Genomic DNA, 14697 nt, shown 5'->3' with positions numbered 1-14697 from the left:
AAAATCATAATTGTTTCTTTCTGCTTTGTATAGATTCATTCAAAAACTGTGGGTTCAAAATACTCAGTGCGCCCTACAGTAATTTGCTAAGGGGTCTAGTTTACAAAATAGGGTCATTTGTGGGGGTTCTCCATCATTTTGGCAGCTCAAGGACTCTACAAGTGGGCAATGAGGCCTAAAACATCTTCAAGCAAAATTTCTGTTCTGAAAGCCACCTCCTTTCGGTTTGGGCCCAGTTGTGCATATGGACATAATATTAGGGCCACAACAGGTCTATTTCTGAACACAGAATAAACAGAGGTATTCATTTTGGTGTGCAAGTCTTCATTCATATGTGTGCTGTGCTAAAAAAACCAGTTTTTAAAATGACACAATTGCCCAAAAAAAGAAAATCGTAATTGTTTCTGTCTGCTTTGCTTAGATTCATTCAAAAACTGTGGGGTCAATATACGCAGTACACCCCTAGATGAATTCGTTAAGGGGTCTAGTTTTCAAAATTGGGTCATTTGTGTGGGTTCTCTGTCGTTTTGGCAGCTCAAGGGCTCTACAAGTGGGCAATGGGGCCTAAATCACTTTCATGCTAAATTTCTGTTCTGAAAGCCATTAGCTGCTCCTTTTGGTTTGGGCCCCGTTGTGCATACAGGCATAAGATTAGAGCCACAATCCGTATGTTTCTGAACACAGGACAAACAGGGGTACCCATTTGCAAAAATATGAAAAAAAAAAATTTCTCCTCTAAATTGCATTAACTCGAAGAAAACTATGGGGTCAGAGTACTCATTGAAAACATTAAGGGGTGTATTTTTATAATGTGGTCATTTTTTAGGGGTATCTATCATTCTGACACCTATGAGCCTTTGCAATCTTGGCTTGGTGTAGGAAAACAAAGTGTTTCTCAAAATATTAATAATTAATTATTATTAAATTTGTACTTTGCCTAAATGGTAAAAAAAAACTAGTTTTTCAAATGTGCTTGTAGAATAAAGTAAGCAGATGGAAATATATATCTTATCAAAAATTTGTTTGCACGTATTTGAGATATTGCAGTTGAAAATATGAAAAAATAAAAAATGATTTTAAATTTTCCAAATTTTAGCACTTTTAATAAAAATACACAAGTTCTATTGATCTATTTTTAGCACCCAAATGAAGTATAATATGTGGCGAAAAAACAATGTCAGAATCACTTATTCTATGTTAAAGTGACACGTCAGATTTCCAAAATTTGGCCTGGTCATTAAGGAGCAAACATGCTTTGTCACTAAGGGGTTAAGGACATTTCTTCTTCAGCTTAAGGAAACTTGATCTCCTCAAGTATTCTGATATATTAAAACTGATCCATGATCCCTTGTATGAGATAAATAGGCCGAACACCGTGGTATGAGACACATCCCCACCACCATGCTTTTCTGTCTTCACAGTGTACTGTGTCTTCCATTCAGTGCTCGGGGCTTGCCTGTCTCCAGCCGCTACACCCCAAAAGAACAATTTTGCTTTCATCAGTCCACAGAATTTTGCACCATTTCTCTTTGGGCCAGTCAACGTGTTACTTTGCAAATTTTGCAGGGACTTCTTGCTGGTAACTTGGCTTCACTTAAAGGGGTTGTCTCGCGAAATCAAGTGGGGTTATACACTTCTGTATGGCCATATTAATGCACTTTGTAATATACATCGTGCATTAAATATGAGCCATACAGAAGTTATTCACTTACCTGCTCCGTTGCTAGCGTCCTCGTCTCCATGGTTCCATCTAAATTCGCTGGCAGCTTGCTTTTTTAGATGCGCTTGCGCAGTCCGGTCTTCTCCTTTCAGCACGAGCCGCTTCAGTATGCTCCCCGCTACAGCTCTTCTGCGCATGCGCAGACGAGCTGTCACTGCTCGGGAGCGCGCTGGAGCGGCCATTCTGTACCATCCTCTGTTAGAGGAAGGTGCAGAGCCGCCCAGCTGTCCCGAGAAGCCGCCCAGCTGTCCCGCCGTCCTGCCGCCCAGATAAGTGATGGGCCGGGGGGGCTGCCGCTGCGCCGGGGGGGGGGGGGGCTGCGCCGGGGGGGCTGTCGCTGTGATGGGGGCGCTGTCACTTGATGGGGGAGGCTGCCGCTGTGATGGGGGCGCTGTCGCTTGATGGGGGGGGGCTGCCGCTGTGATGGGGGCGCTGTCGCTGTGCCGGGGGGGGCTGCTGCTGTGATGGGGGGGCCGTCGCTGTTCCGGGGGGGGGCTGCCGCTGTGATGGGGGGGCTGTCGCTGTGATGGGGGCGCTGTCGCTTGATGGGGGGGCTGCCGCTGTGATGGGGGGGGCTGCCGCTGTGATGGGGGGGCTGTCGCTGTGTCGGGGGGGCTGCCGCTGTGATGGGGGCGCTGTTGCTTGATGGGGGGGCTGCCGCTGTGATGGGGGGGCTGCCGCTGTGCCGGGGGGGGCTGCGCCGGTTACCTGCTGCCTGGCGGTGGGTGACTGGTCGGCGGCGTTCAATCCAGGGGTCCGGTCGGCGGCTGTGGGGCGTCTGGTTGTCAGGGAGACACAGCTGGTAGCGTCTCGGGAGCGCGCACGTCGGGCTACAGCAAGCGATGGGAAAAGAGCTGGCGGCCATCTTGGGAAAATTTTTATAAGTTGCTGAAACGCTGGAACTGTAAGTACAAACCAGCTAGAAAAGTCATTTACAGGGGGGCTTAGTAATGTATGCTTAATTAGGGGGACTGGGCAAAAAAAAAATTCACTGCTTCCTCGAGACAACCCCTTTAACTATCTTCTGAGTGTAGCGGTACTCACTGAGAAGTTCAGATCCTTTTTGATGTTCCTGGAGGTGATCATTGGCGGGGTCTTTGCCATTTTGACTATTCTTTAATGTATTCAAACAATAGTCCTATGCTTCCTTCCACATCGTTTAGGTTTGGTTGCCACTTCATTTGAGATCATTTTAGCTGAGTAGCCTAAAATTGGATGCACTTTTTTGTATGTTTTTCTCTGTCCAATTAATTTTTTAATCAAAGTGTGTCATTCATCAGCACAATGTCTGGAACAACCCATTTTCACTAGTATTTCAGAAGGAAATGCGCTATAACCAACATGTGCAACATTTACCGCCAAAATGAACCCCTGTTATATAACAGAATTAATTGCTTCACCAGTGTAACTCCTCACTGCTATTCTTTTGAAAATTCCCCTTTCACTTCTGCCAAAAACAGTGATTTATCTAGTTAATGATGTTGGACGACTGTTTTTTAAATCACTACTGTAGATAATAGACCAACCTCACTACATAGATACGATTAAAGGACCAAGCTTACCAACTTGATACAGAGTCAGAACCAACTTTACTACATAAATACAATGACAGACGCAAGCTTACCACATAGATATAGTACCAGAACGAAGCTTACTACAAAGATACTATAGCAGAACCAAGCATGCAGAGAGACAGCTCCTCTCTTTGCTCCTCTCTAGGGACAGTTCTGTCAGCCTTCAAGCAATGTATAGTTAGAAGTGGCCCGCATCCGTGACTCAGCTCATCTCAGAGTCAAACATCAAAGTGAATTTATTCTGAAACACTGCAGCATTTCAGAATATAACATACACAGGGGCTACATGCTTCCCAGTCCAGGGTTGATGCTGTCCATGCTTTGAGTAGCATGAAGCTGGTGATAGAATCACTTTGACTGTATATGTTGTTGGTAGACAGCAGCGCCTGTAAGGCTGCATTAACATGGGGCATTTTGGGTGTGGAAAAAAACACACTAAAAATGACATTATTAAAACCATACACATTTTTTTCTGCAATGTTTGATGTGGTTGTGTTTTCTACTGCAATCACATCAAAAACACATACAGTGTTGTCATTGCAGTTTTTACAAGTTGCCTCCTCTTCACACTGTATGGCCAACCATGTCGGTACCGCAAGCACGGAAACGGAAGTAGAACAATAGTAGGGCCAGAGTGAGCAAAGCAGCTGTGCCTCAGCAGCTCTAGAAGGAAGTGCAGAACTGGTTTTGGGGTACTGCGTCTTCCTGGTTCTGCAAACTGGCTGTAATTTTGGATTCCACCCCTAAACCTGATGTAAAAAGAAAAAAATTGAATGCTCAGCTCATTAGATTGCCCGCCAGTCCTGCCTGGTCCTCTGCTGCTCTCCACCTCCTACTATAGCGAGTTAGCAATGATGTCAGTGCTACCAGGGACATGTGACTCCTGCAGTCACCAGCTGACTCCGGCCAGTGATTAGTCGCAGCACGTCCATGTGTCAGGATGCCTTCATTATTGCAGCCAGACATAGAGACTAGTGGGGTGCCAGGTGTAAATTAAATGGAAGTGTAGCAGGTTGATTATGTGAGTACTGCTTCTTTTATCTTTTTACAGCAGGTTGCGCAACTTTGAAACTCATAATAAATGTTACTGTATCCCCAGCACATTATAGTGGTAAAACGTAGCGTTACATCTATTAAACGTTATTATGCTGAGGTTCATAAAAACTATACCAAAGGAACCTTTGGCCTAAGATAAAGTCATGACTTGCTTAGCACAAACATACTGACAAATTTCCCCACAATATTAATCTATGACGGATTCACAATGTAACAAGTATGCAAAGAGTGTAGGAACTTTAGAAGACCTTGGAAACTGTGCAGTCCCCGCTAGACATCCTCCTTGGTGGCCCAGTACATGCTTTCCTGGCCCCCTCCATAATGTCATACATGTCTGTCTTATTATGATGCACTGTGCAAAACTGTCTTGTCATTCTGTTATGTGTATTGCACAGCTGCAGCAAACGAGAGTTTAATGTCTGCAAAGTGTGAGCGGACTGTCTGTCAATGTATCAATTCTATCCTGTCACATGGTATGAGTGAGGGTATAAATGTGCATGAATAAGATCGGGAAAGGAGATCCATCTTAAGTACCACCAGAGAGCAAAACACAGAGGCACATGGGGGCAGCTTCAAGTCTCATTTGTTGAAGATGAAGGAGGAGGATAGATTTCTGAGCGCAAGGATCAGCATGAGCAGTAAGTGAGCCCCAGAGAGTGAGAGAGAGAGAACGTGAGCCAGTCCTAAGTCTTTCCTACACAAGGCCTAGTGCAGAGGTACTCTTCTTCTTAATTGTTCTCTCCCATCGTCCTGAAGTCTGGGACCACTGGGTGGAGGTACACATCTACAATTATCACACACACAGGTGTCCTGAAGTCTGGGATCACTGTGTGGAGGTACTCATCTTCAAGTCTGTCTGTATATATCCCTAATTCTTCCCGCACTTGAAATACTGTCTATTTATGCCTTGTAATGTTGGAATATTGATTCAAGTAAAGTTATTCCAGGCCCTGACCATTCCCGGGGACCTCAGATACTATACTCCTGTCTGTGGCTCATTTATTTCCCCGCTGATGTTCATACCAGGGGATACCGAAACAGTGACGTCACCCATGACAACCTCAGCACCTGTTCTCCTGGTAATTGGGGATCCCCATACCGGGGGTATCCAGAAGAGACCCAGCACTGCCCTGGCCTTGGCTGTGTGCGTCCCTCCGGGAGGGAGCGTGGTAAGTGCCGCCATGACAAGCCAGCATATTGCCCTCCCAGCCCGGGACGCTGCAGCTCAGATGTGGTAGATAAGCAGGAGGATAGTGAGTAGCTTTTGTGTCTCATGTGTTTTTAGACAGGTTAAATACTTATATTTGAGGTGGCAAAAGTGTTCTGTTTATGTTGGGCTATGTTTGCACCATATTTCTAATGTACGTTCATTGTGTACACCAGAAGAGCTCCCACCCCATGTACATGATATGAGTATTATTAGGGTTTCATTGCATGACTGCGGCCAAAGTGTCCTACTAGTCAGAATACATCAGCATACCACATAAAATGGTATCGAATGACATAGTAGATGACACTATTCCATGCAACGGTATCTAGTAAAAGCACGTATAATGGGTGGTATTTTTTTTTAACTTGGGAGCCTACGGGTAACCAGTTCCACTGTATGCCATCCGCAACAGGCATCTGTTGAACCCCTGCCCACTCCAGGGCGTAAGTTTACGTCCTGGCAGCGAGATACTTTCCTCAACAGAGCGTAAACTTACGTCCAGCGGATAGTGCGAGATCAGAAGAGATCTCACGCTATCTGGCAGTGGGAGTCAGCTGTTACTGATAGCCGGGTTCCTGCTGCAACAGCGGGGGGGCATCAGAGCAGCGCCCTCCGCTGTTAACCCTTTCCCTGCTGCGATCTATGTAGATCATGGCATGGGAAGGGTTCACAGAGGGAGCGCCCTCCATCTGTGATGTTATCGGGCTCTTGCGATGTAATCACAGAGAGCCCAGCTGGTTGCCATGGTAACAGGATGCCACCTACAGGCGTCCTAAATTATCACTGCCTATGATCACTGTAATAAGAGGTAAGGCATTGCAGGAGAAAAATCCTGCAATGCCTTATCATAGCGATCATCGGTGCTGTGGTGCAAGTCCCCCACAGGGACCCAAATGGTGTAAAAAAAAAAAAAATGTACAAAAAAGAAAAATGTAAAAAAAATGTAAAAAAAACCTTTTTTTTGCTTTTTCTCATATAAGCATAAAAAAAAACTAAAATCCCACATATTTGGTATCATCATGTCTGTAACGACGCATACAAAAAAGCGTTTAAAAAACACTATAAAACTGATGCAAAATGCTATTTTTTAGCCTTTTGCCTCCCAAAAAAATGCAATAAAAGTGATCAAAAAAGCCATATGTACCCCTAAATGGTACCAATAAAAACTACAGCTTGTCTCGCAAACAATAAGCCCTCACAGACCTCGTCCATGGAAAAATAAAAAGAGTTACAGGACTTTGAATGCAGCGATTTATAAAAAAAAATATTTCTAAAAAAGGGTTTTTATTGCAGAAAAGTGGAAAAACCTAAAAAAAAAACAAAACAAAGAATTTGGGTATCTTTGTAATTGTACCGACCCGCAGAAAAAATGTTTTGTGTCATTTATGCTGCATGATTAACGCTGTAAAAATAAAATCTATGGCAGTATTTATGCGTTCTCTCTACCTGTTATCATAAAGGAATAACAAAAAAGTTTTACAATATAGTATATGTACCCAAAAATGACACTAATAAAAACTACAGTTTGCCACGGAAAAATCAAGCCCTTGTATGGCCATGTGGACAGAAAAATAAAAAAGTTACGCTTTTTGAAAAATGGAGATGAAAATCCGCCAAAAATCATTGCATTCTTAAGCCCGATAGGCCATGTCCTTAAAAGGTTAATGGATGCATCAGGAATAGTGATGAGTGAGCATACTCGCTGAGGGCAATTGCTCGAGCGAGCATTGCCCTTAGCGAGTACCTGCCCGCTCGAGAGAAAAGGTTCGGCTGCTGGCGCAGGTGACAGGTGAGTTGCGGCAGTGAGCAGGGGGAGCGGGGGAGAGAGAGATCTCCCCTCCGTTCCTCCCCACTCTCCCCCCACTGCTCCCTGCCCGCCGCCGGCAGCCGAACCTTTTCTCTCGAGCGGGCAGGTACTCGCTAAGGGCAATGTTTGCTCAAGCAATTGCCCTTAGCGAGTATGCTCGCTCGTCACTAATCACGAACTTTTCGTGGTGTAAAAAAAAGCAGGCGCCTAACAAGTGGGACTGCCTCCATATCTGCAGCCTGCCGCCCCCATTTGTCCCAGGCCTTTTCATTTCTGGTGACATAGTTACAAAACGGCTTATTTTTGGCCGGATCAGTTGTATTTTTTAATGTTACTGCTTAGTGTCAAAAGTATAAATTTATTGAGACCTTAAAGTACAATATTAAATCTGAAGTACAGAGAGAGAGAAAAACATAACCATGAAATATAGCAAGCTCCGATTGTAAGGAAACTGCAATTACATAAATAAGGGATACGGATCTCAGACACAATTAGCAGGACATCCATAAAAATTACTCATAATTATACATAATAATTTGTATTAGGGATGTAGCTCGAGGACATCCATAGGGCCCAGACTGCCTCAAATCTGTTGTCTGTATCATTTCGCTGGGCATTCAAATTTTCACATGGTAAAGTTTCTTTAATTTTGGCAATAACTGCTGCTGGATGTAGAGTGGGTTTTTCCAAGTTTTTTTTCCAATTGGAAGCAATATGGTGGCCAGAAAAATGTATTGGGCTAGTTTGAAAGATGAATTTTGCATGTTTAAAGCCTTATCCCCCAAAAGACACATTGCTGGTAATTTAGGGTATAATAACCCAACCACCTCTACAATCATAGCAGTAATATGAGACCAGAGTGCCGAAACAAATGGCATGCCCACCAATGTGATACATTGTACCAATAGCTTGACATCCTCTGAAACAGAGACACATACGCGTCATAACACTTATGTAGAAAAGTAAAGATGTCTACATAAGCGAGGAATTCCAACTACGGTACCCTTTCTAAGGCCCTTTTACGCAGGATGACCTGTTGGGTGCAGATACCCAACAGGTCATTCCAGCGATGATAACTCTCAGGCTTTTACACAGGGACGATCATTGCTCAGTAAATGTAGGCAAAGCAGCCAGGGATCAGTCCAGCCCGCCGGCCTTCATTCACAGTAAACAGACAGTTGTTCACTTGCAGTATGACGAATAAGAAGTGAACAAATTCTCATTTGTCATTCAGTCGGATTTACACTGAATTTACACTGAAGGATAATTCATTCAGTTCCCCACTAGATCCAGGAATCTGAATGATTCATAGGCTCATGTAAAAGGACCCTAAGAATTTACAACAGATCTGCCATTTCTGAGGTGAGGGAGCAGAAAGAAGAATATCCTCTTCCCACTGAGTCATGAAAGATAACATAATCTCTACTGGTGGTTGATTGAGACAACTATACAGCAAAGATTAGAGGCCGACCCTCCCAGGAGGATAAGGAGCAAAAGGCTTCAATACTGCTTCCATAGAAGGACCTACTAAGGTATAACGTGATGTTAAAAAGGAGAAAACCTGTTGTATGCTAGACATTTCAGGGGATTAAAATTGTCCTATAAAGGAGTCAACTGAAATACACTGATTGTGGATAAGAAAATCGTGTACTCAGGTTAACCCCTTAGGTGCCCACCATGAAAATTTGTGAATATCCATACGCCGGGGAAACATATGATAGGATTTTCTAAAGTGGGAGTGATTGGTGATATCACTGATTGAAGATTAAATTGAAACCAAACTCCTTTCTACGGTTATAGTGAGCAGTCTACACCAATGCAGTTAATGAGAATGGAGCAACAAGATCTGTTTCTAAGAAGACCTATTGCGAGGAACCCGATGAGGAATTGACCTGAATGAGTTCTGCAGATCTCGCAGTCTTATAATATTTCAGCAAATTGGGGACAGGCAAACCCTCTACCGCACATTTTGAATTCCAAAATTAAACTCAATTGGGAAATTTACTAAGAGCGAGGATTCCAATGCCTTTTTTATATCTGCACACAGTGCACCTAATACAAGATGAGGCTCACACCTCTCCATGTATTAGGTGCATATAGGCTGCTCCATCCACCTTCACAGAAATGTACCCTTACATTTCAGGCATAATTTACGCCAGTTAAAGTATAAATTATACATAAATCTGTCAGTCAGGGGTGGCCACATGCCCTCCTGACAAACTTCCCTAACCACACTTTTCAAAAAGTGGTGGGGCCAGCACAGAGGGATGAAAATTCACAAAATTTTAGGGGCAAAATGTGCGGCTTTTGTCCATCAGTACTCTGGCATACAGCCCTGTAAATGTTCACTATTGAGTTTTTGCATCAAACCCGGGGTACAGCATAACAAAACAACTAATTTACTTCTATTAATGGTAAGGCCTGATACTGTTGAAAATTTGTCTAGAATATTAGACATATTTGAAGGGATGTTAACAGTCTAGTCAAGGTAAGTAATAGATCATTTGCTAAAAGATTTGCTTTATATGAATGTGAACCAATTATGACTCCTGCAACATCTAAGAAATTATGGATAATGGTCACCTATGGTTCCATCTTGAGGGCAGGGAATAAGGGGCAATCCTGTCTAGTGCCACGGCCAATAGAGATAGGACATGGTGTCTGAGTGTGAAGCTTAAGATATTCTGTGGCTGTTGAAGAAAGTTTTCAAAGATTGGACAAAAGGCCGTGTGAAGCCCATTTGATTGAAAACTACAAAAATCCTGCAACATCTAAGAAATTATGGATAATGGTCACCTATGGTTCCATCTTGAGGGCAGGGAATAAGGGGCAATCCTGTCTAGTGCCACGGCCAATAGAGATAGGACATGGTGTCTGAGTGTGAAGCTTAAGATATTCTGTGGCTGTTGAAGAAAGTTTTCAAAGATTGGACAAAAGGCCGTGTGAAGCCCATTTGATTGAAAACTACAAAAATATAAGGTTGTGTATGCTATCAAAAGCCTTTTGTATGTTTAAAGTCAAAATAGTTAAAGGGGAGGAAGTGGAATTTGGCTAATGTATAAGCTTCAAAACTTTTCTAATATTATTTAGAGATTAGCCAGGATGGATGTGAAGGTCTTGGTATCTATATTAATTAGATAGATAGAGCGGTAATTAGCAGGTTTGGTTTGTATTTGGTTTTGAAATGGCTATAATCATGACATCAAAAAATTCAGAAGGCATCTGCTTCCCCTTGAGGAGTTATAGTATGTGAGATGAGAATATGTGCAAATGTTTTATGAGTTGTGAAAAAAAACATCCGGGCCAGGCACCTTCCCAAGTTTACATTTCTTAACTATCCCTGATAGAGACGTTCAATGAAACTCTAGATTTTTTACTAAGGGATGGGAAAGGAATATTGTTCAAAAACCCAGTGCTATCGTGGGGATGATCTATGGTAGGGCTAGTGTATAAAATGGAACAGTAATCATAAAAGGCATCATAAATACAAGAGGGCTGAGAAGTGGCCAGACCAGTTTTTATTTAGACACTACAAACTTAATTAACTTTCTACTGAGTATGCAACTTTTAAACTAGTAATCTATCAGAAATGTTAGCCCACTTATAGTATGTTGCCCTTGTCCATCGTAACACTTTTTCAGTGTGATTTGTCAAAATCAAGTCAAGCTGAAACTTGGTATCATTAATAGCTTTATACAATTATGTTTTAGGAATACACAGATTGGCCAAGGACAATTGTACCAGTTTATTTCCTTGAGCTGTGGCCCATTCCTTCTTACTACTAGAGGCAATTGCAATAATTTTGCCTCTAATAAAAGCTTTATGGGCAAATCATATTCTCCCAGGATGAGTGCCCGAAACAGCTTTATCTAATAAAAGTTCTTCCAAACAATTGTTGAACAACGAACAGTCTAGCTAATAAAGATTTGTTAAGCCCCCAAGTGAATGGCACAGCTATTTTTCCAATAAAATAAATTATTCATATACCACATCATGGTAAAACCATGAACAATGGACATGCCCAACATAAAGTAGGGCAGGAAGTGTAAAAATATTAGTTAATATCCATCAATTGGAGTGCTGATAACTAGGAGAGAAATAAGAATATCCTTTAAGTGCACTACTGTTTTCTGTCCAGACATTCGCCAATGCCAAATGAGAATGGGTAAGAATGGAGCTCTGTTGCGCACCAATATGCCTAAGGGCACTTGCACACTTGCAAAGCACAAACTGGTGATTTTTGTGCAATGCTTTTTTAACATTTGAAAGTCCCATTGACATTCACGTTAAAAAACGCTTATTGCTTAAAAAAAACATGCAAGAAACGCGCAAGTGTGCAAGAGGCCTTAGAGGAACTGTGTGACAACTAACGGTAGAGAATCACGTATTAGAAGTTGCACACCCTGTCATTTAGAATAAAACGAGCCTTTATTTGAGTTCGGGAAATACTTGTGGCTAAATTTTGGATAGGAAGTTTTAGTAAAACCAAGCTCTTGGATACAGATTATACCACGACGTAATTTATTATAGCCTAGGAGAGATTTTTTCCATTTGGATGGGGAGTTAAAGTTCCACACATTATGGGAGATAATTCAGCACAAATTAGCTGCATAACAGTGCTGATACCCGACTCCTGTGGTTCCAATACTAATAACACCCGGGGTCTGCTCCAACTGTCATTTCCTCACAAATGTAATAATCTTAAGTGTTGCATCTTCCTTACATAGCTCTCAAAAAAACCTCAACCCCCCCCCCCCACCAAAAAAAAAAAAATTTGCAAAAATTCTGCAAATGCAGGTAATGAACAACAAACACACAAAAACACAAAATACTTGGTAGAAAGCTAGAATAGAGGGATGAGATGAATGGTGAATCACGTCACCCATCCTCCAGCAGCATGTCTGGCACAAGGACAGCATGGAAGCCCAACTACCTAAAAGGTCTACAAAATGCTTATGGAAAATTAAATAGAATTATGGGGCACACAGTCCGCATGGATAGAAAAAAAATACAAACATAAACATAACAGAGATCTTATGAATGAAGCACAAAAAAAGGTCCAGTAATAAAAAGCTCCAAATAAAAAGGCTGAAACAAATAAACCAACAAACACATCACCTGGCAATATCCAAACCAGACTGCCTTCAGCTGTGAGAGAGAAGAGGGTTGTCCAATAGTTCCAGATAATCACTAGGAAGCAGATGTTGCAGTGTTGCGACTCCTGGGCAGGATCTACTAGCTATCTTTTCATGGTCGAGGCGGGCATGGGGGTAAAGGTGCATTTTTATTTCATTATTCTTTGATCATTTCATTCTCAGTTTACTCTCATCACCATTGCCCAAGAAAACCCCACAAGGTTGGCAGTTTTTGAAATTCTGGCTGCATCTCGTTTGAAGTTGCTCCGATCGCTCGATTTACCCATCTAATGTGGATTCACACTAAAAATGATCCATGTAAAACTTGTTTACTTGATTTTAAGCTGCACTCCCGGGTTAGGTTTCTATGTTCACAATGAACCTCCAATCATGAAAGAGTAGGTATCTCTAATACAATGGACATTCAGAGTATGAGCAGTGGGGATAATGTGTTTTCATTCTGAGATGGCGGGAACTACATGGATACTTTTTCAGTGAAATCTTCCATTTGTAAGGGAACGCTCCCTCTACATTTTTTACTATGCTGTGGAATTCTGTCAGGGTTTTCCGTGACAACTGCCAACAACTGCCAAAATCAGCGCTGTGACAGAACCCCCAAACACGTGACAGAACCCCACATAGCTTCATCTCCACCAATCATTGATTTTGATTTTTTAACTTGTCTGAAAAAAGTTTGGTCCTCTGTAACTATCGGCTTAGGGCGCTCTGTGTGTCTGTGCCAAATTTTTAGGCATCTTCATTGTAAAATCAGACTAATAGTGCTGTAAGGCCTTATTCAGACGACCGTGTTTTACTTCTTGACTGATATTGATGGTCATCACTCTATGTGGCTGAACAACACTGTCCTATGATGTATAGATACAAGGTATCACGGATCACTTACCAGAGTCCATTAGTTCTGACTGACATAAATCCACCCTGCAATGTGCTCAATGTGTTGCAGACTTGTCAGTGGATTTCAGTTATGTAATAATATTTGCCACACGTCATTTTCCTGCCAAGGTTGTTGTAATGCACCACAAAGGGGCCCGTAGCCCATATAACCCTGGAGCCGGCCCTACACAGGAGCCATTTCTTTGAGTGAAAAACAGCACTGCTTGTCACATATATGTATGTATGTGTGTGTGTGTGTCTGTGTATATATATTTATAAATATATCTATATATATAGTTTCTCCAGGTACCTGGCTGAATGATGAATATCTCTAAACTTTGATTCCGCGTTTACGTATAACATCAACAACTTTCCCTGTAAATCGCTACAACTCTGCCAAGTTAGGGGAGATGATACTACTGACAATGATACAATTGGACGCGGTCGGCACTAGGACAAGCTCACCTCAATATTGGATAAAACGAAGATTATGTTTCAGCTTTTTTCCAGCATTTACTTAAAAATGGTGAGCAGACAAGTATTGAAAGGTAAAGCAGAAGATGAAATGCAGAGCAGCTCCGCGCTACTCATCTTTATATTTATTGCAATGAGTTATCACCGCGAGCTGAATGTGGCCTCCAGCAATCTCTTAAATCATTTAAGGATGACAAGTCGTGGGGGGGGAGACGCTCCTCTAATTCTTCTCTATGAGGTCCATTAAACAGCCATAAGCCATGACAAGATCTTGAATTACATTAGAGATTACCCTGTTACAGTTCATAATCCTTTGTAATATACCATTCTGAAAGCCTCCTGTCAATCATAAATCCTGCCCTGTAATGGGGCAATTATGACCTACGGTCACGCAATTGTCCCCAATGTCAGTCAGTCACAAGAAGCCACATGGTGATTATTTTACATAGTCAATCAGTCAGGAAACAGATTTTACCCAAAGGAAACAACAAAACGCATTATATTTCTGGGTGCAATGAATAAGAATCCCTGAGTTCGGACGCCCCGGTAAGAACGCTTTTCTCTTGTCAGGATGCAGAACAGAAGCTATCAGAAATGTGCAGGAGAAAAGTATTGAATTTCATGAAGAGTAACGATAATTTATACGAGAAGATCATAAATTAACTTATGCTGGTTGACATTGGAGGTCGAAAGGTGACAACGCCATTTTATTTTGTGGCCACTTTAAAATAATTTCTGTATTTCCTTTAATTAATATACTTCTTATATATGTCCATTGGTTGATATTGAGTTGCCAAAGCCGTTGGTGGAGGTGAACTTTTTATATT

At 42.1% G+C, this 14697-nt stretch overlaps 1 long non-coding RNA gene across 1 annotated transcript in view; it reads left to right on the top strand.

The window, feature by feature from the left end:
• Positions 1-14697, top strand: part of LOC136624762 (uncharacterized) — a 175748-nt gene that overhangs the window by 112727 nt on the left and 48324 nt on the right. The window lies entirely within an intron of this gene.

Source organism: Eleutherodactylus coqui, chromosome 4, assembly GCF_035609145.1.
Source record: "Eleutherodactylus coqui strain aEleCoq1 chromosome 4, aEleCoq1.hap1, whole genome shotgun sequence".
NCBI classification, from domain to species: Eukaryota; Metazoa; Chordata; class Amphibia; order Anura; family Eleutherodactylidae; genus Eleutherodactylus; species Eleutherodactylus coqui.
The sequence above is the reverse complement of the archived record's forward strand: the minus strand, read 5'-3'. Positions and strand labels throughout refer to the sequence as shown.